The sequence below is a fragment of the Phocoena phocoena genome, chromosome 15 (assembly GCF_963924675.1).
Source record: "Phocoena phocoena chromosome 15, mPhoPho1.1, whole genome shotgun sequence".
NCBI classification, from domain to species: domain Eukaryota; kingdom Metazoa; phylum Chordata; class Mammalia; order Artiodactyla; family Phocoenidae; genus Phocoena; species Phocoena phocoena.
The window spans coordinates 49,177,764-49,198,053 of NC_089233.1; the positions used below are offsets into that span (position 1 = coordinate 49,177,764).

At 41.1% G+C, this 20,290-nt stretch overlaps 1 protein-coding gene across 1 annotated transcript in view; it reads right to left on the reverse strand.

Moving 5' to 3' along the window:
* The window catches only part of BTBD3 (BTB domain containing 3), a 31,839-nt gene extending 16,061 nt beyond the window's left edge, over positions 1-15,778 (reverse strand). The window contains exon 1 of the mRNA XM_065892702.1: positions 15,625-15,778. The gene's annotated coding sequence lies outside the window, so the exon portion shown is untranslated. The remainder of the gene's footprint in view (positions 1-15,624) is intronic.
* Positions 15,779-20,290: the final 4,512 nt, after the last annotated feature.

The following is a 20,290-nucleotide window of genomic DNA, read 5'->3' on the forward strand; positions in this document are numbered from 1 at the left end:
CAGCGAGAGGAAGCCACAGTTTGCAGTGCATTCTGGATCTCCATGACCTGACTCCAAGCCCTGTGACTTGTACTCCTCATTCACTCACTTTGCAAACAAAACTATTCCTGAACTGAAATGAGCCCACTGCCTCCCGCCATCCTCCCTGCCCTCTCTTCCTTACAGCCCACCTGTCAGAAGCCTACCCATCCTTCACAATGCAGTCCACAGACACCTCTACAAGGAAGGTTTTCCAGCCTCTCCACGCTGCACTTTCCCACATTTCATCCTGCCTTAGGTGGTCTGGCTAGGTAAGTTCTCCAAGGGCCTCATCTCCATGCCTCCCAACACGAGATAAAAGCACCACACTCACACCTGGCTTCCAATCATTCTGTAACAGGAACGATCAAGTCCAGCACTTATAAGTCCATCTAGAACCTTAGATTGCATTGTGGAGTGCAACTGGTCCTGGGCTAACATGGTCTGAAACCGAGGGCTGTCAAGTTTCCAGCTGTCCGAGATGCCAGGTTTACACGAGGTACAGTGGTAAAGAACTGAGACATCTGTGAACTGTGTCCTGAGGCTTCCCGAACATGTCTAAGCACAAACGTGGTTTTATAACATTGCATCCATCTAGCATCTAGTCCAACTGAAAATACTAAAGCACGACTTAAAGCAAGTCCCCATAGGTGTTCAGAGCAAGGCTTCGCTTCATTAGAGTCTAAAATTTAATAGATATACGCATAGTCAGAGAGAAGTATGGGCTAATAAGGAGCAAGACTCAGTTACCCAGGACAAAGCTGCCTTTATCAACTGGTCTCAATTCATGGCCTGGCGTATTTATTTATAGCACCAGTAGAGAATTTTAGTGATTTAATGAACTAGAAAGGATAATAAATTCTCAGCAATTCACTTGAAAGGAGGAAAGCAGTCATATGAATAATCTTAAAAAATGGATAATTAAGAAGACTTTTATATGTGGCTTTGAAACGTGTTTCGTCTGTGCTGAACGCTGAATGCAAGAATTTCTACTACATTAGACACACCCAATCTTCAAACAAAGTAATAAAACAGGCCTGTGTGTTCAGGACTGAGTATATGAATAGTCTAGAAACTCACCCCTACCCTGCAAACAAACCACACTGCTAGAGATGGGCAATGTCACATTTCAGATTACTGCAGGGCACAAGCACAAGCAGGAAAATGCACTTCTTAACACGTGTCTGTCTCGGTGAAACACTTTACTAAGAAAAACTGGAGTGTTAAATAATCACATGTTTTATTTTTCTTCCCCCAAAATAAAGAATTCTCAACTTCGGTCTATATATCATCTTACATTATTGGAGTAAGCATAAATGGAAATGGTCATATCAATAGTGGAGGAGCTGAATAGCCTAGCCATGGCTGCAAAGTCTCTTGCTGGGTGGGTGTGTTTATGAAAGGAAACTTACCAGCAGCAATGATTTTTAAAATCATTAGTAGGGTTGATAATGTAAACAAATTGTTAAAATGTAATGGCTTGAATTGTGTGTTGGCAAAAAATATAGCTTGAATTTCTAAATAACGAATTCAACTGGTTATAAAAGCACATTTTTTGGAAGGTGGGATGAAGTAAACACACTGCTTTGCGCCTGTTGGTTAAAGTGTGTGTCTTACTGTGTTAAGTATTTTAAGCAATTCTGAACTGCACTGGTTCAGAAGGTACTTGAAGTAGATGCAGTGGCTGAGGCCCTCTGAAACCTCTCTGTGACATGTGGCAGTGGTGATACATCACCAAAAGCCATCACAGGAGGAGCCATCTGCTCCCAACAGAAAAGGGAGCCTTAAACAGATAAGGACTGGTCCACAGTCAGGCTCTGTGACTCTTGCCTTTTCACAACTGAAGCTGCTGGTTCCTAAGCCTGGACAGTCACTCCAGTGGACCCTAAGCAGCCAAAGTGAACAGCACCGAAGGACCTGTCAAGTGGCCTTGCCTTCCCTATGCCTCCCCACCCACACCTGGGGTGGGGGCTGGGGGATTTAGGAACAGTGATGAAACAGCTTGTGTGAATAGATTAGCTACCGTGCATTCCTTTGCCATAATCCATATATTATTTCATTGGGGAATCTCTATGAGATGCAGTAGTAAAAACTGTTGATTTTATTAAATCTCAGCCCTTGAGTATACATTTTCTTAATATTCTATGTGATGAAATGGGAAGTATGCTTAAAGCATTTCTGGTGAAACTGAAATAGAACGGTTGCCCTGAGAAAAAAAATACGTGTGCAAATGTTTGTGTGAGAGCTGAACCAGCCATTTTTTTCATGGAACACCACTGCACTTGAGAAAATATGCAAAGTATGCTTATTCACACTTAGGTATTTAGCAGACATTTTCTCAAAAATGAATGAAATGAGCCTGTCACTTCAAGGAAAAGTGACTATTTATTGCCAATGAAAAAGCAAAAGTTAGAATTCTAGAAATCTTGATTACTGCTACCATGAGCTTGATAGCTTCCCAAGCTATCAAGACTTCTTAAAGACGGTTTCTGATTAACACAGGTGACATCAGGTAAATGTAATTTTTTATATTGTATAATAAAACATGTCAACATTTTAAAGATCTGCATAACTCAGTGAACCAATGTTTTCTAATAACAATGCTATTACATTACAGAATCATGCATGTTGGTAAAAGGTCCATTCAAAGTACAAGACAGATCAATGGATTTTAGTATAAAAGGAATACAAAAAGTTCACTGATGGTTTTAGATTCCACATAGCAATCAACCTTTAAGAAATTACCATTCAAGTTTTGCTGAAGTTATCATAGAATATCCACCATTATCTGAAAAGACTATTAAAATACTCCTTCCTTTTCCAGCTATATGTGTGAGGCCAGATTTTCTTCATAAGCTTCAATCAAAATATTTATTTTTTAAACAAGTGAACATTAAATTTTTTTCTGTTTTCACTTCTATTCCAGTAAATATTAATAGAGGTAACCCCTATAAACAAAAGCTCTTTGGGTTTCTCAAAATATTCAAGAGTATAAGAGTCCTAAGGTCAAAAAGTATAGGAACCACTGATGCCTCACCTGGCATCATAAGGAGTTTGGATTTTATTTTAAGTGTGATTGTGGTAAGCTACTAAACGTTTTCAAAGAAGATCCTTTAAAGAAAAAAAAAACTGTAAGTGATCAAGGCCAGGTTTTTACACATACCTGCTTTTTGGTTCTACTCTATCAGAAAATAATAATTAATTCTCTGAGCATAATTCTCAACCATTTTTTTGCACATTAGGTAGACAGAATGGAGGACATGAGAAAATGACAATCTCTCACACAAAAAAAATTAACAGCAGTTGGGGCTTCCCTGGTGGCACAAGTGGTTACGAATCCACTGGCCAACGCAGGGCCACGCAGGTTCAAGCCCTGGTCCAGGAAGATCCCACATGCCGTGGAGCAACTAAGCCCGTGTGCCACAACTACTGAGCCCACGTGCCACAACTACTGAAGCCCGTATGCCTAGAGCCCATGCTCTGCAACAGGAGAAGCCATTGCAATGAGAAGCCCGTGCACTGCAGTGAAGAGTAGCCCCCGTTCGCTGCAACCAGAGAAAGCCCGCGCACAGCAACAAAGACCCAACGCAACCAAAAATAAACAAATTAATTAATTAATTTTAAAAAATACTTTAAAAAAATTAACAGCAGTCAAGGAGCTAATATTCTATTTGTTCTATTACATTGTTTGGCACCTTAGCTTCACCCTAACCTCAGAAAATTCAAATACAAGGTACAAGGTATATCAATTGACACCTTCTTTGAAGATCTAAAGAGAAAAATTTTAATGAACTTTGAGTAGACAACTGTCTCTAGCTTCATATAAACCAGCAAGAAAGAAGCAAGTTTCTCTCTCTGATAGTTTGCTCTCTACTATAGGAAAATGAGAAGTAGCAACTTCTGCAAGGTAAGCACAGCTGCCAACATTTAAGAGAATTTGCTGTTCACTTTTTTCCTTCATTTGGAGACACACATTAGACAGAAACTGCCTCCCCCTCCAACACACCATTTTAATATCTTCCTATATACTATTTCTATATAGTACAGTATTTGATATTACGTAATATCAAAATATTCCTCTATAATAATTGAAAACAGTGTGTTGGAAATAAAGTTTAGGTTAGGACTTTGAAGAAGTCCAGACAAAGGAAATACAGCAGTGACTTTTCATTTAAAAACTGCTTAAAAAAAAATACATATATATACATATATATTTATTTATTTATTTATTTATTTTTGGCTGTGTTGGGTCTCTGTTGTTGCCTGCAGGCTTTCTCTAGTTGCGGCGAGTGGGGCCTCCTCTTCGTTGCAGTGTGCAGGCTTCTCATTTTGGTAGATTCTCTTGTTGCGGAGCATGGGCTCTAGGCACGTGGGCTTCAGTAGTTGTGGCACGTGGGCTCAGCACTTGTGGCTTGCAGGTTCTAGAGCACAGGCTCAGCAGTTGTGGCACAAGGGCTTAGCTGCTCCGCAGCATGTGGGATCTTCCCGGACCAGGGCTCAAATCTGTGTCCCCTGCATTGGCAGGTGGATTCTTAACCACTGCACCACCAGGGAAGCCCTAAAAATTGCCTTTTCTTAAAAAGCTGGTGTTCAAACACTTCCTCAGCTTCATTCTTGAAACGATTTTAGAGGTTGTGCATGTTAGTAGGATTGTGATCCTCCTAGTTACCTTACATTCAGTAATTATATATTATTATAGAAAGACTGTAAAATCAAAATACTGGTTGATCTGACCTCAAGCATCTGATTTTCCTATAACCCAACCCAAACACCATTAGGTATCAACATCCCTAACAAACACCCACCTGGTTGAGCACAACACTGGCTGGTGACAATTTTGAGAATGTGTCGGGAGCTGTATACTAGCCCAGAGTTCAGGATTGATTTTGGCATTTTGAGGAGTCTTTCATGGCAGTGACAGGAGAAAGGAGATAATAAAGTAACCCACAACGTCAGGTAAGCATGGGCTGATCCTGTAAGTCCCAAAGAAATACTTGTTGAATAGTGTTAAATTAACTAGAAAATCTATTAATTCCTGTAAAGATATTCTACAGCATTTACTGAAATATGTGCTGAAATGCTTCGGGGGAGGGGTGGGGAGTCTGCAGAGAGACTGATAGGGAGTGGGAGTGACTGCCCTTCCCATTCCAGCAGCCGGGCCAGCTTCTAGCTCCTACTCACCTCATCTCCTGAGGCTACAGGAGGGATGAGGGAAGAAACCAGGAACAGGGAGGGAGCACTCTGGGATGCACCCCTGCCTGGGTGGGTGTCTTACATGGGGGTGGGGGGAAGGGCTATGCAAAAGAGGAAGCACCAGCTAGAACAGTGGGTTTGGCATCTGAACCTGCATCTGGAGCGGGAGGTGCTTCTGTGCCCCTTCTCATATTTTTAATGTGGACAGTAAGACTATTTTAAGAAGAAAGGCCTGCTGAACTCTAGTTAAGAATTTTATCATTTTCTAGACTTCCTAGGAATGTAAGTGATTCCCCAGTAAGCCCCCCAAAACACATCTAAATGCAGTTTGACTATTACACTTGACTTGCCACTACACGTCCCACGAACAAAGGTATGAAAATAGGTGGCGGTCTAGATGTGAGCCCTGTCTTTCCAGAGACCTACAGTGTAATGCCTGAAGGCCAAACTCAGTCCCTTACTACAGAGTACGTGTGTTTGCTGGTGCTGAGTAGGCAAGATCACCACTTCCGAAAAACTGGATAATACAAGAAAAGGTGGCAATTAAAAAAAAAAAAAAAATCTTCACAATGAAAACAAATACTTATACAGGTCCTCAGCCCAGCTGTAGAACTATAAAAAACAAGGTGTGTTTTCCAACTGGGCTATCCATTAACAACCTCAACTAAGGGATATTGTGCAATTCAGCAGCAGAGAGGCAGGGCAATGCTTTCCATTCAGTCTCGGCCAACAGTACTGACTGTTTCCAGTTCAAAATAAAATAAACTGTAGCAGTGGTAAGTCTTAAAGAATGAATTGTCACACTAACAAAGCAGAAATACAGAAAGGGCAGAAAGTAGAAACAAGAAGAACTACAATCCCACAGCCTATGGAACACAAACCACATTCACAGAAAGACAGACAAGATGAAAAGGCAGAGGGCTATGTACCAGATGAAGGAACAAGATAAAACCCCAGAAAAACAACTAAATGAAGTAGAGATAGGCAACCTTCCAGAAAAAGAATTCAGAATAATGAGAGTGAAGATGATCCAGGACCTCAGAAAAAGAATGGAGGCAAAGACTGAGAAGATGCAAGAAATGTTTAACAAAGACCTAGAAGAATTAAAGAGCAAACAAACAGAGATGAACAATACAATAACTGAAATGGAAACTACACTAGAAGGAATCAATAGCAGAATAACTGAGGCAGAAGAACGGATAAGTGACCTGGAAGACAAAATGGTAGAATTCACTGCTGTGAAACAAAATAAAGAAAAATGAAAAGAAATGAAGACAGCCTAAGAGACCTCTGGGACAACATGAAACGCAACAACATTCACATTATATTGGTCCCAGAAGGAGAAGAGAGAGAGCAAGGACCCGGGAAAATATCTGAAGAGATTATAGTCAAAAACTTCCCTAACATGGGAAAGGAAATAGCCACCCAAGTCCAGGAAGCGCAGAGTCCCATACAGGATAAACCCAAGGAGAAACATGCTGAGGCACATAGTAATCAAAATGGCAAAAATTAAAGACAAAGAAAAATTATTGAAAGCAAGGGAAAAACGACAAATAACATACAAGGGAACTCCAATAAGGTTAACAGCTGATTTCTCGGCAGAAACTCTACAAGCCAGAAGGGAGTGGCATGACATATTTAAAGTGATGAAAGGGAAGAACCTACAACCAAAATTACTCTACCCGGCAAGGATCTCATTGAGATTCGATGGAGAAATCAAAAGCTTTACAGACAAGCAAAAGCTAAGAGAATTCAGCACCACCAAACCAGCTGTACAACAAATGCTAAAGGAACTTCTCTAAGTGGGAAACACAAGAGAAGGAAAGGACCTACAAAAACCCAAAACAATTAAGAAAATGGTAAAGGAACATACACATCGATAAGTACCTTAAACGTGAATGGATTGGGCTTCCCTGGTGGCGCAGTGGTTGAGAGTCCGCCTGCCGATGCAGGGGACATGGGTTCGTGCCCCGGTCCGGGAAGATCCCACATACCGTGGCAGCGGCTGGGCCCGTGAGCCATGGCCGCTGAGCCTGCGCGTCCGGAGCCTGTGCTCCACAATGGGAGAGGCCACAGCAGAGAGAGGCCCGTGTATCACCAAAAAAAAAAAAAAAAAAAAAAAACGTGAATGGATTAAACGCTCCAACCGAAAGACACCGGCTTGCTGAATGGATACAAAAACAAGACTCATATATATGCTGTCTACAAGAGACCCACTTCAGACCTAGGAATACATACAGACTGAAAGTTAGGGGATAGAAAAAGATATTCCATGCAAATGGAAATCAAAAGAAAACTGGAGTAGCAATACTCATATCAGATAAAATTGACTTTAAAATACAAAATGCTACAAGAGACAAGGAAAGACACTACATAATGATCAAGGGATCAACCCAAGAGGAAGATATAACAATTATAAATATATACACACCCAACATAAGAGCACCTCAATACATAAGGCAACTGCTAACAGCTAGAAAAGAGGAAATCGACAGTAACACAATAATAGTGGGGGACTTTAACACCTCACTTACACCAATGGACAGATCATCCAAACAGAAAATTAATAAGGAAACACCAGCTTTATATGACACAACAGATCAGATAGATTTAATTGATATTTATAGAACATTCCATCCAAAAAGAGCAGATTACACTTCCTTCTCAAGCGCGCACAGAATATTCTCCAGTATAGATCACATCTTGGTTCACAAATCAAGCCTCAGTAAATTTAAGAAAATTGAAATCATATCAACCATCTTTTCTGACCACAACGCTATGAGATTAGAAATGAATTACAGGGAAAAAAAAATGTAAAAAAAAACACATGGAGGCTAAACAATATGTTACTAAAAAACCAAGAGATCACTGAAGAAATCAAAGAGGAAATCCAAAAATACCTAGAGACAAATGACAATGAGAACACGACGACTCAAAACCTATGGGATGCAGCAAAAGCAGTTCTAAGAGGGAAGTTTATAGCAATACAATCCTACCTCAAGAATTAACAAACATCTCAAACATCACTGACGAGGTGGCTGGTAGCTTAGTGAAGACCTGAAGGCAGTGAGGGAGCTGGCCATGAATGCAGCTGGGGAGAAAATACTACAGGCAGAGGGAAAACCCAGCACAAAGACCTAAAAGTGGGAATGCGCCTGGAGGGTTCCAGGATCAGCAAGGAGGTAAGGATGGCTGGAATGGAGAGCATTCCATTGCAGGGAGAGGAGTGGGGAGGAGGTCAGAGGTCTTGGTAACCAGAAAGTGTCAGACTTTGTGAATCATTATGAGGAATCTCGACTTGTACTCTGAGTGACATGGAGAGCCAGAGAAGGGTTTTAAGCATATGCAACCTATGGTTGTTATGTCAATAACATATTAAAGGAAGGCAGGGAAGAAGAAAGGAGAGGCCACTGCATACCATCCAGGCAACAGGTGCTGGAGACTTGGAGGAAGGTGCTTGCAGTAGACGTGAGAAAAGGGGTTGAACTCCTGGATTTATATGGAAGACAGGATTCTGGATACATCTGGAAGATAGAGCAGCAGGATCTGCTAACAGCCTGGATGTAAAGTGGGAGAGAAAGAGAAGAGTCAGGATGATTCCAAGGTTTCGGCTTGAACAACCCCCCAAAATGGAGCTACCCCGACACCAAAATAGGGCAGGCTACAGGGAGAGCAGGTTTGCAGAGGAGCATCAGAAATTCTGTTTTAGTCCTTAAAATTGAAGTATATTTTACGTATTCAAGTGAAGAAGTCAAAAAAGTAGTTGGGACATATGCATCAGGAGTTTAAGAGACCTACTTCAACCGGAAATACACATTGGGAGTCTAAAGGAGCTACATGGTACTTTATTAAAATCTTACAATTGTTTGTGACAAGAGTCCCACAAGAACTGAGCCCTGAAGTATTCCAAATTAACAGGCTGGTGTGAAAACAAACAAACAAGAAACCACACACGTTTTTTAAAAAATGACTGAAAAGCCAGTGGTACAGAAGGAAAAGCAGGAGACTGTGGTGTCCTCAAAATCAAATGAAGAAAAATCAAATCAAAAGAGAGAATGACCAATTATATCAAGTGCTGCCAAGAGTAAAGAGGAGAATTGATTGTTGGATTCTGCAATTTACAATATTTTCTTTTGAAAAAGCCCTGGTGACTCTATCCCACACAGCCCCCACCACAGAAGACATGAATATCCACTGAATGTGATGTTATCTTTTAATTTTGTCACAAACTGAATTCATTTTTCTAAAGAATTATTCAGAAGGAAGGATTTACTCCAGTTTAATATTTGGGACTCAAGTCAGTAGATCTGTTAAGAAATACCAGTGATAAACTGTAGCTGCTAACAGTAATCTGCTAATTCCTATTAGCAGATTACTGCTAATTGAATCCCGTTCAATTCCTATCCCTTAAAAAATAATAATAAAAATACCTCTAGGTAAATTGGAAATAAAAGGATAGATTTCCTCTGTCCTGATGAGGAATTATGATAAAACAAAAGCCAATATTGTACTACTGTTTTTTTCTATCAAAGAACAAAAGTTTGCACATTACTGCCATTACTATTTGATAATGTTCCAGATGTATTTTATAATGTTCCAGAATGCTAACACTAGTGCAACCTGCCATAAAACCAAAATAAAAGGTATAATTATTAGAAAGAAGTAGACACAAGTGTCATTACGTAACTAGGAAACCCAAGAGAAAAACCTGCAAAGCTCTTAGAGTAAGAACCAGCTATAAAATAAAATTACAAAAATCAACAACCGTCTATGACAGCAATAGGCAATTTGAAGAACCCATCACAACAGCAACAAAAACATAAATACCTAAGAAGAACCCTAACAATAAATATTAGGACTTATATAAAGAGTAAACAAACAAAACACCTCTGTTAAGAGACAGAAGGTCTGTATAACTTTTCACATCCCTTCAGAGAAACACTGACTACTTTACATGTACATGACAGTCCTTGCCAACGAACCAAAATAACTGGATATTTCTCAGTTCTAAGGATTCATCTACAGAGCACTCCAGGTTAAGATGGCATGTTTAACAAAACATTCAAGCACATCCTCTCTCTAAACTCCACAAAAATGGCAGTAAAGAGTTCTTTCCAGGTCTTCCCTGGTGGCGCAGCGGTTGAGAGTCCGCCTGCCGATTCAGGGGACACGGGTTCGTGCCCCGGTCCGGGAAGACCCCACGTGCCGCAGAGCAGCTGCGCCCGTGAGCCATGGCCGCTGAGCCTGCGCGTCCGGAGCCTGTGCTCCGCAATGGGAGAGGCCACAACAGTGAGAGGCCCACGTACCGCAAAAAGTAATAATAATAATAAAAAAGAGTTATTTCCAGAAGACAAAGATGCAAGGACTTGAAGAACTGTAGTGGAAATTACAACAAAATCATGAAAGTGGAAAGCAGATGGACAAGTAGCAACTCAGCAGCCCTAAGAGTGAAATGCTCCACCACCAGTGAGAAAAGCTGAGAAGCACTCCAGTTTGCTTCAAAACTGGAGAAAGGGTAGCGGGCTAAAATAAGGTTAGCAGCCTTACTTCCCGGATGCCCTTCCCACCTCCTGGCTGTGGAGCTATGGCCCACAGTCCCTGCCTGAGCCCAGCAAGACCGGAGACTGATTCTTGGGAGAGTAGATAAAACAGGTAAGTATTTGGACTGTGAGAGCACCAGAACCTTCCACAAAGTGAAGAAGATGCTAAGACTCCAGCCAGATGTCTCCCCAACACTGGCAGCTGGACCCTTTCCTCAGCGCAGGGTGCTGCCTGATGACCACCCTCTGATCAACCCAACAGGAAAAGACCTCGTATGTGGTCCCAGTGAAAAAGAAACCAGTAACAGTCAAAAGACTGACACTGAGGAGCCTAAGGGGATGGGTGGAGGGCAATGAGAGATAGAGGACCACTTATTTTACAATAAGTATTTTAGTATTCTTAGATTTAAATTATGTGCATGTATTAGTATAAAGATAGTAATACAATTTTTATTTGAAAGGACAGATGACTATAATTCTGATTTTTAAAAGAACAGTGTGACTTCCTCTAGCAGATACTTCTATATATTCTAAATGTACATTTAAAAAGATTTAACATTGATTAAGATAAGAGGTCAATGATAGATAAGTAAGACCTAAAACAGAATCAGACCCAAAAGCTAGTCAAGATCTTAAAATATAATAAAGGGAAGACCACAACCCATTAAGGAAAGGATGGACTGTTTAACAGATGGTGCTAGTAGACTAGATGGGCTGGCTCAGGAGGAGAAGGTGCTGTAAAACAATTCACATCCATGTACTAATATAGAACTAAATGTATAAGTCTAACATATTTCCAAAATTTTCGTTTCATTTACCTCACATCTGTTTATATTTTCAAACGTAAATATTTACAAGGAAAAGTCATAATGGACAAGATGGAGAGAGCTGACTACATAAAAGTAAAAATATCCTGTTGTTTGGAAAACACCATAAAGTAAATTAAAAGACAAATAACGAGCTGTGGAGGAAAAAAAAAATTACAAATATGATAAAGGCACAATGCTCTTTACATTAAGAGCATATTTATATTATATGCTCCTTATATTACGAGCATATGTTATATAATATATATAGAATATTTAATTATACATATATTATCTCTTTATATTAAAAGATACTTTAACGCATTTTTAAAAATCATCATTTAACAATAAAATGGACAAAGTACCTGGACAACTCTCAGAAGGCAAAATGAACAAATAAAAAGCAAATTACTAATTTCACTAGTTACCAAAAAAATATGAATTAAAATAAGACCACATTTTTATAGAAGATTAGGAAAGATTAAACACTGGAGTGCTGATACTTATGGAAAGACCGTTCAGTGTGTAAGGGCATCGATGTGTTCTGGCATAAGCAATTTGGCAACAGGCCTCAAGAGTCATAAAAGAGTTCACCTCTGCCCCAGGAATTCTGCTATACATCTAGCCTGAGCAAGTCAGAGACAGTAAGACTTTCAGACAAGGGCATTTACCCCAGCTCTGCCTGTGTGTCTGCTACTACTTTCTGAGCCTACATCCTTTGCCAGACTCTGTTGAAGACCTTCCTCTATCTGGTTCATTCCATCGCTCCAAAACTCTATGTTGCCGGCACAATTACTACCCCCATTCTATGGATAAAGGAAGCACAATCAAATAATTAGGTAATTAAGGTCACTTAGATCGGAAGTGGCCAAGCTAGGATTTGCAACCAGAATTTAATATCATACCTCCAAACACTGAAAATGGAAATATGTCAAAAAAGAGAAAACTAGCTAAATAAACTTTGGCATACCCATCATTAAAAATCTTATTTTCAAAGAAGATTTAAGGGCATAGGAAATGTCTGTGATATATTAAGCGAAAAGGCAGCATTTAAAAATACAAATGAAATTAAAGTGCCAATTTTGCTTAAAAGTATATATACGCAGACAAATAAAACGGGACAAATGGAAGCATATCATCCCATTAACAGTTGATTATTTCTGGATGTACCTGTGATTTTTTTTTTTTTTTTTTTGCGTTACGCGGGCCTCTCACTGTTGTGGCCTCTCCCGTTGCGGAGCACAGGCTCCGGACGCGCAGGCTCAGCGGCCATGGCTCACGGAGGCAGCCGCTCCATGGCATGTGGGATCTTCCCAGACCGGGGCACGAACCCGTGTCCCCTGCGTCGGCAGGCGGACTCTCAACCACTGCGCCACCAGGGAAGCCCTGATTTTTATTTTTTTAGCTTTTTTTGGTAATTCCCAAAATGTCTACAACAAGGACAATGGCTTTTCATTTTAAAATGTTTAAAAACCATAGAAAGAATAGAAATTCTCAACTGTAGATGCTTAGAAGGCCTCAATTTTTAAACATGGAATGAAAAGATTAGGTGAGCAGTTACTGCCTTAGCTGCACAGCATTACTGCTGAACTACAAGGTCCATCAAACGAGAGAGGATTTTCCACTATTATTTTCTTCTCAGAGTGAAATGGGGAAAATTAGCCTTACGGAATCTGCTTGATAACCAGAAAGTTAACTAGCACATAACACAAGAGTAAAGAAAACCTCTGCAATCCCCAATAGATGCTGGGAGTCACTATACTACCATAAGCATTTTGAACTGACTGGTCGAATTCTGATTATTATTTACACAGTAAAGTTGGAAAGGTTTCATAAAAACAAAAAGCCTAAAGACAGGTAAATATGTCTCTACTATTTTGTGTGGAACAGTTTTAAAAGTTCCTTGCAAGGTAAACTGGAATTAGTTGGCTGTGTTATATCTGTTTTGAACATAAAAGAATGAACATTTTAAAAAATTATCTTTGTTTGGATGTGTGTGTGTTGGGGAAGGGAAGGAGTGGGTTACTCTGTAGACAAACTGTGCCTTTCCTTTGTTATTTTAAAGTATAACGTTACAAGTGGTTTAACTTTTTGCAAAGAATCATGGCAAAGCACTTTCTAGGAACAAAACAATTTACAAACTGACAATGCCATTTTTGGGCCACAAATTAGCAAAGGTTTTTGCATGGATATAGGATTATATTTCACTTTTAAAATTTCTTAAATATGTCTTCGGAGTTTAGAAAAATGATGCATATATTTCGTAGATTTCTGTGCCCCAAAGGAAAAAAAAATTTTAAAAAGTTGCTTCCACCTCTTTTGGAACTTTGTTACACAAGTTATTAGTGCAAAGACTGGTAAAGGTAGAACAGCAGAGCTGCTAGCATTATCATTCCATACAACAGCATTAATAAATAATTCTGAAATTACTTAGTGAGAAAAAGTGGAATTGCGTGAACTCACCCTTACCTGAGCTGAGGCCAAGAACTTAAAAGGGTCATTCAAAATCTTTAGAAAAGTTAGAGTCCCATTCAGAAAACCGAAGGTAGACCCGTCCACTTCCCCTGGAAGACCCGTTGCTGTGGTAACCTGCAGTCACCCCTCAGACTCGGTACATGCTGGGGGAGGGGATCTTCCCAGAGGCTGGGGGGATGGTTAAGAGGGGAAACGGGGGAGGGAGGAGGAAAGAGGGTTAAAAGAAGATGAAACCCCTTGGGCGCGGCAGGGGTCAGGAAGGTGGGCTTACTACTAGGAAATTCAACACGCCCAAAAGAAATTCAAAACACCAGTTAGAACAATGTCTGGACGCTGGAGTCGTATTATACAGTTCAGCTAAAGTTTGAACCATTAGAGGCGCTTCCCTCCCTCCCTCCCCGGCGGGAACAAACCAGTCTTTGTGAGTTCCTGTCTATGGAAAACGAAGCCAGAGTTTCGTCTCATCAGTTACAAACTGAATGCTACTTCGCAAAACTAAAATCTTGACTTTCTTAAATTAAACCTATGCTTCCCAAACTCTGCTGCACTATTGGAATCACCGAGGGAACTTTATAAACTACACACCGTATTTTAATTGGTCTGGGGTGCAATTTTGAGCAGTTTTAAAAGTCTCCAATGATCCTTTTGTGCAGCCAGTTTTAGGAACTACAGTACTCTAAGAAAGGAAAAAAGAAAGCACAGTTATCTCCCTTTGTCTTTTTACTGCTAATAATAGAAATTAGCTGGCTTTCTCCAAGCACACACAGGACAATAGGTTTCTTGATAAATAGGAGTCCCCGGTATGCCCTAACAATACTTTCTTTGAGATTAAAGAAAAAAAAAAAAAAACTGGCAACATAAGCCCTTTCTTCCCAAGAGAGCAAATATCCTTCTTACCGAAACACCAAACTTACACCATCTATTTTAAGAGCGAATTGGCAGCGAATACAGCTCAGAACTTGGAGCACGAGCTCCAGGACCAGAAGGAAACTGAACCCGCAGAAGCCCACCAGCATTCGCGGGGGTCCTGAGGCCACCGGGGCTGGGCGAAGGCCGGGGTATCGGTCGGGCCCCGCAGGCTGCGCCCCAGTAAAGTTGTTCCAGGGAACTTTGCTCCCGTTTCCAACCCGCGCCTCCCCGGGAGAGGGGCGCGGCCCCGCCACCTGCTCGACGCCTAGGCTGCTCGGCCGCGCCCCCTCCTTGGACCTCGGCCACCTTCGGGGGTCGCGCACTCAATGAGCGCCAGTACTGCCGGCAGGAGCCTCGGGGGGTTCGCCTCGCCCCTCCCCGGCGTCCTCAGCTGCAGCTAGCCCTGCCCTCGGGCCCGGACGCCAGGACCTCCGCGCGGGGCCAGCACCGTCCCGCCTGGAGCTCTTCCGGAACCCCACCCGCGCGGCCAGCGCCTCTCGAGCCGGGACGGGGGATCCGGGCGCCCCCACAACCCCTGTCCCGACGCCGGCCGGCAGCCCTGTCCCTGCCCAGCCAAGCTCTGCCCCTCCGGCCCGCGGCCGGGAGCGCGCCCCTGGCCCGGCGGTCCGACGCTGCGCACGCGCGAAGGCGCCCGCCCGCACGCTCACGGTCCCCTCACTCACCGCTCGCTGTCCTTGTCGCCTCAGGCAGCGCCCGCCGTCTGCTTTGCTTACTGCTCGCTGCCCCGGCTCGGTGCCCGCTCCTCAGGCCCCGGCCCGGGCACTCGGGGAACCAGCGCCCGGCGGGCTCGGCGGGCACCCGCACGCAGGGCACGCTCCGCGGGGCCGCGCACGCGCGCACCCGAGCGACGGGAGGGGCGGGGCTGAGCGAGCTGCGCGCCCGGAGGCGCCCCTGGATACCGGGCATGCGTAGTGCCTTTCCCTTCCTAGGGTCTGGTGGCGTAGTGGGCTGTGACCCTGGATCTGTGAAACGTAGGGAAGTGGAAGAGGGCCAAAAGTCACCCTTCGCTGAGAAGCAAGTTCGCTCTTGTCCCACAAGTTGCAGTCTTCTTCTCTGTTATCATTCGTCAATTAAGGTGTTAAGTATTTATTGAGCACCTACTTCGGCAGAGCCTTTGTGCAGAACACAGGGCATCCTCAGGTAATGGTGAACCGATTGCATTTGGCTTTGGGATTCCTTTTCGGGCACTGAATCCAGCCCTCTCTTTGAACAGATGAGAAAAGTGCATAAATAGAGATCATCCAGTACCTGAAACTGCAAACCTTAACTACACTTAAGCAGTTTGGGGAAGGAGAGTTGCCTCTGGCTGGGGTAATGAGAAAACTTTGAGAAGCCTGGAAGGGTAAGAGATGGAGTCAGAAGATAAGCTCACCTGGGAGGAAGGTCAACGCAAAGGCAGAAACTGAGAGAAAAAAAAAATCAAGTAATATACGAGCTCATGAACCTTCTTGGGGACAAGTTTAATCTGAATGTGTTTTTCATAGTGAAGGGCAAAAACGGTGGCAGGAAGGGTACTTGAAGCTCGTCTGGAAAAGATTTTTGATGCTTCACTTCAAATTTTCAGCTTTTTTTAGTGGATAACTGATAAATACTAAAGGTGTGAGGGAGAAGGGTCTGGTGTTTCTGGCGGTCTGATTAGATGCAGAATTTTGGAATATAAGGTGAAGACTAGCAGTGAAATTCTGTAGAAGTAGAAGGGTCCTGAATTCAAGTGTTGGCATCAGAAATAGAATACATGGAAACGTTTTCAGAGATTGTGAGATTGTGAAGGACAGGATTCCCTAGTTTTTGTCACTGCCTGTTTGGGTGTAAAGAATTGTTTCTCATGACAGACACCTACTTCATTAGATTAGATCATCATCCTTGGTAGATATTTATTAGTGGATAAATTAGACCTTTAAAATGTACAACTACAATCACTAAATGCTTCTTTTAACGTGAGTTTGGTCCTGGGAGAATACATTTCTACTTAATTAAAAAAACATTAATTTGAAAGACAGTATATGTAGTGAAAAATATATGGACTTCGGAAAACAAAAACCCCTTTTATAAAGTCCAGATGCTCTGAAACAAACTGTCTGATGTCATGCAAATTACTCAATATCTGTGAGCCTTACTGTGTTCGTCTGTAATGTCAGGGAGGAAGAAATTTTCCTCTTCCCTTTTAGGTTCTTCTGGCTGGTGTAAGAATTCAATTGAGACAGATTAACAGAAGAAAATCAAACAACAGTTTAATAACATATGTGCATGGCAGAGAGCCAGGAAAACGGAGTAACACACCAAAATGACTGACACCTTTATCTTAAATATTATCTTCAGTTTAAAGGCAAAAGAAGATGCTGTGGGTCGTGGTTTGGGACTTGAAAGGGGGAGAAGGCAATTCATATACATGTTTGGTAAATAACTGTTTGCTGGGTCAGGCAGAGACAATGGGACACAGAGTGGACTTTGATCTCTAAGCCCTATTCCCCTACCATCCCTAGCCCATATTTTTTGCAGGTATCTCCTGGAATAGGCCCTATATCTAAAATTTGTAGGCAATTGGGGGGGAAGGTCAGAATTTCTTCCTGAGTCTTTTGGGCCTTGATTGTCTTCAGTTCTAAAAAAATCTGCATACCAAAGAGACATTTTGGGGTGGCAAGTTTTGTTCCCCTACAGTAGCATGGAATCATAATATTTACCTTGTATGATGGTTAATTTTATGTGTCAGTTTGGCCAGGCCACAGTACTCAGATATTTGGTCAAACATAGTCTAGATGTTTATGCGAAGGTATTTTTTTTCAGGTGAGATTAACATTTAAGTCAGTGGACTTTGAGTGAAGCAGATTGCTTTCCATAATGTGCGTGGGCCTTATCCAATCAGTTGAAGGCCCAGATAGAAAAAGACTGACCTCCCCTGAAAAAAAAAAGGAATTCTGCCAACATACTGCCTCTGGACTTGAACTGCAACTCTTCCCTGGGCCTCCAGCCTACTGGTTCACCCTGCAGATTATGGATTTGCCAGCCTCCACAATTATGTGAGTTAATTCCTTAAAATAAGTCTTTCTCTCTCTCTTTCTCTCTCTAGTTGAAGAACCCTGACTAATATACCTTGCGAGGTTATGAAGATTACATGAGTTAATTATTATCTGAATCTGAAAAATGGGGATTATAATCTTTAACTTATAAGGTTATGACAAATTAAATAAAAATGGGTAAAGCACCCAGCACATGCTAGGGTCTGAATAAATGGCAACTGCTATTACTTGTAAATGAATACCAGAGGCAGAAACCAAAAGAGGAGAGAGTGTGGATATTGGCACTGTGAGATTTTCTCAATTCACTGGGTAATACTATTAAATTTAAAAAATTGATATAGGAGGTAACACAATTTTGGTCTCCCTAGCTATGATATACCAAAAAGGTGATACATATGAATATTTTAATTATTTTCAAATAAATGCCTAATGAGCCTAAAGATAGACTCTAGTTGTACTCTTAAAACACCAGACATGCAAAGCAGTGACATGATTTCACATCTGAACATTTTATTTCAATTTAAGTGCCAGTACAATTAACTACTTGCTGCTAGGATGGAGCAACCTAAGGAGAGTTTACACTGGAAATAATTTTTAGTCTCAGAGTAGATGCATGATGTAGCATTCAATCAGTGTGTTTATTGAATCCCTTTTGGGGCAATCCTGTAGCTATTGGGAGCATGCAAAAATGGATAAGATATTCCATTTAATCTATAGATATTGCCATTTGTTATGTACTAGGCAACCTCCTTGCCCTCGGGGAATTGATCAAAGAGCCTATGAGTCCATAGCTATAATGTAAGGCAGAACGTGGCAAGCACCTTAGGAGGGGCATAAATGATTGAGCCAGTTGTACTTTGCACAGTTTGGTTTGGCACAAGCCAATGGGGTAGAGTAGCATCTTTTAAAAAAAGTTTGAACAAAGCTGGTAAGTGTTAAATAAAATAACATTCTCATTCCCCTGACTCACTTGCTTCAGTTCAGAGTTTACAGGGTATAATAAGAGAGGGTGAGGCAGCAGGGGCCTTTACAAGCCATTCAGAGGTAAAAGCTCCTCTTTTCCTAGTTTCCTCTTTCTTTTTCCGTCATGGTTGTTGTTTTGTTTAAAGGAGAATTTAACTTTAGAGTTAAAAAAAAATTTACTTAGGTAAATTCCCCTGACCTCATGAAGATTTATGAGGAGAATACATAAAAATCTAACATGACAATAACAAACAGTGGGGATTGGAGTTCATAAAAGGACAAGGAATAATTGAGTTGGAAACCATGAGCCAGGTGGACAGAGATGGCCATCATGTTTGTTCTGTAGCCAGGGCTGTCATGATGTGACCCCCGTTTTCCTTTTGGCTGAGAATGAGATATTCCACTGTGGATGAGAGTAAGCCAACTGCAGGACTGACAAAAGCAAGTGATTTAGGGGAAATACACAGCATTTTAGTAATTTTTAAATAATCAGGATGTTATTTTATTATAAGAATTTGTGAATATATTCATTTCAGGAGCTTTGCCACAGTGAGTGGGAAATAAATTAATCTGGGATTAAAGGAAACTCTATACTAGAAAAGGAAGAGTTTTAATAAAATTGAAAGGAATAGCCTCCAGCCATGGATGTTAATTATCATCTGATGAATAATAATGATGATAATAGGAGATGTGAAATAAGTTAAAATAAATCCTGGGCCAAATTTTTTTAAAAATTACCAACTCTGGAATGGTGCCTTGCAGAATTAACCAATGTGCTCACATTAAATGGTTTAAAATTAGAACTAATACACAGCTCTGCACTACAGATTTATACACAGCATCCTCTCTCCATGATTTTTTTTTCTCCATGATTTTTTAAAATTAATACTATTCAAAAGAATTCAACCTGGTGAGTATCACAAGTAGAATGTTGCCTACTCAGTAAAGAGAATGGCAATGTAAGTATTTCTTATTATAAGGATATTTGATCATGAAAAATCAAAATATAATATAAAATGGCTAGCAGGCACAATATCTATTATTTTTTCCAGTTATACCTCCCTTTAATATTTTATCCCACTGACAAAATGTCATTGACACACAACTTTTCAATAAGATGACTTTTGTACATTTTAATTAGACCTGTAGTTTTAAATCCTAAGTAAACGTTCCATCAATATGACATTTAAAATATTAAATTGAGTATAATCATAAAAATTGAATGCATGTAAATTATTTTGCATAAGCAACGACAAAAACAGTGCGACAAACCCAGTACTGGGTTATAGAAGGTTGTTTCTTTAAAAATGAACCTCCTACACTACAGAAAATTATATCCAGTTTTGCA